This window comes from Anoplopoma fimbria, chromosome 15 (genome assembly GCF_027596085.1).
Source record: "Anoplopoma fimbria isolate UVic2021 breed Golden Eagle Sablefish chromosome 15, Afim_UVic_2022, whole genome shotgun sequence".
Lineage (NCBI taxonomy): Eukaryota > Metazoa > Chordata > Actinopteri > Perciformes > Anoplopomatidae > Anoplopoma > Anoplopoma fimbria.
In genome coordinates this window covers 7,075,581-7,077,995 of record NC_072463.1, presented here as the reverse complement: position 1 = coordinate 7,077,995, position 2,415 = coordinate 7,075,581, and positions in this window count along the sequence as shown.

Genomic DNA, 2,415 nt, shown 5'->3' with positions numbered 1-2,415 from the left:
GCAGCAGATGCTCCTGAAATCAGACATTTTCCAGGTGTTTCCTGGCAGCAGATGAGGCAGAAATATTGAAGCATCTTCTTTTTATCTGAAGTCTCTCTCTCTCTCTCTCTCTCTCTCTCTCTCTGTCTGTCTGTCTGTCTCTCTCTCTCTCTCTCTGTGTGTGTGTCTGTCTGTCTGTGTGTGTGTGTGTGTGTGTGTGTGTGTGTGTGTGTGTGTGTGTGTGTGTGTGTGTGTGTGTGTGTGTGTGTGTGTGTGTGTGTGTGTGTGTGTGTGTGTGTGTGTGTGTGTGTGTGTGTGTGCAGTGTGTGTGGTGTCAATGATGCTGCAGAGTCCTCTGACCAGACAGCATGTTTAGTCCCAAATACCGTGGCGCCATCTGGTGGACATTTAGGAATGTAACAACCAGTCATCAGAGGGAAAAAAAAAAAAGAGTAGTTTTCCAGGAGTATTAATAGCTTCTTAGCAGTGGTGCCAAATGTTCTCATATATTTTACTATAAATATTGCTCTGTAAAATACTGTCACAAGTTTCAAGATTTATAAGTAAAAGTACAAATCTATTAGTTTACTTGGGTTTAAAAGTAAGAATACTTGTTGAGCAGTAGGTCCATTTAATTCCCGTCATATCATTGGAATAATATTATTGACAATTACACTAGTAGGCAGCATCTTAATGTTTTAAAAAACATGTATCTGTAAAGTCATTCGTAACTCCAGCTGTCAGATAATCGTACTTCTACTTAATTACATTTGGGAGGCAAATGTTGGACTTTTAATGCCACTACTTTAATTTCATTGTCACAGTTACTAGTAACTTTTCCGATCAAGACTCAACTTTTAAATGCTGCCAACACATTAAAGAGTCAGTTATAATACAATAATATATTAAGTTATATTGACCAGCCTTTATGACAAATATAAACCCTCTGAATGGGGATGTTTTTCATAATGAGTACTTTTAATACTTGAATGTTTTGCTGATAATTTACATTTACTTAAGTTTGATTCTGTATGCAGGACTTTTAGTTGTAATTAAGTATTTTTACACTGTGGTACTTTAACTTGAGTAAATCATCTCAATATTTCTTACAACGCTGTTCACCTGTAAGGCACCTTAAAACGCATCAACCCAGATGAAAGGTTCTACTCATTATGAAATTAATCATTTATTTTTCTAATATTCATGTCCAGGTCTGGATGGTCAACAAGAAATGTCCCTTTTTCTGAGGTACTGAACACTTACAGCTGTAAAGGACCCTGTTTCATCATTTCAGATTATTTCACCCTCTGATTCTGTCTTCCTTAGTTACACAACACGCTTGGTGAGAATGAAGAGCAACAGGTACAAACAAATGACCAAAAGGACACCTCCGAGGAACTGTCACATCTGTTTGCCAACAGAGATGAAGTGAGCTGAACTCCAGGCAAAGTTTGAGGTTGGTCTGAGTCTGTCAGTTTGACCTTGTGTCCTCTAGAGGGCCTCCAAGTATCACACATGTCAGAGGTAACAAAGACAGTCCAGAGTCTAAAGCTGGTGCTCAGAAGTTACATGTTTTTTGTGTTCAGGCAGTAAGACCCAAACGTTTTTTTTAAAATTTCTTCTTTCAGGATAGTCGGTGCCATGATATTAGTTGCTGAAGCCTGAATCATCCGTTTCCATGGTGAGTCTGACGCACGTGAGTTTTAATGATCACAACTTTTTTATTGCCAATCTACCTAATGTCATAAACTCTAGAGTGCATAATCAGGAACTGAAACAGCTGCTTTAGTTTCCATTCATGCCCCTCATTCCAACAAATATATCCCATTTTGTTCTCCTCATCAAATGTCTGCAGATGGAATAAGAAAGATTATTAAAGTAATGCCATCAGACTGTACAACAACAGCGGAGACCACAGTCTGTCAACATGCTGACCAGGCCCCCCCATGTGGATATACTGTACATTTTTATTTTTATTCTTATTTCTTATTTTTGTTCTATCTTTATTTTGTTGTATAGTATGTGTATTTATTGTCTGTGTCTGTGTAGTTGAGCTGCTGCAACACTTGAATTTCCCCCATGGGGATCAATAAAGGAATATAATAATAACCTTTTTTTCTACTGTTGCTACCTTAAAAACAAAACTGTATTAATTGATGCTGCTTCTGTTGTAGAAGTTCAACACGGATCATCATCTGGGTTTCAGGAGCTGCAGATCTTCTAAAGTTACATGTAAGTGATCTCATATTCCTTTACATCAAAGCATCATATTAATATTATAGACATTAAACAGAAATGAGAACAGTGAGACTTCTTGATAGCTGGAACAGAAGATGCAGTATGTTTGTTTAAAACAGTCTAGAACTTAATTCTTTGGTCTTGAATGGTTAGATCTTTAAGGTAAATTTCGTGTACATATATAAACATGTTTTCCTC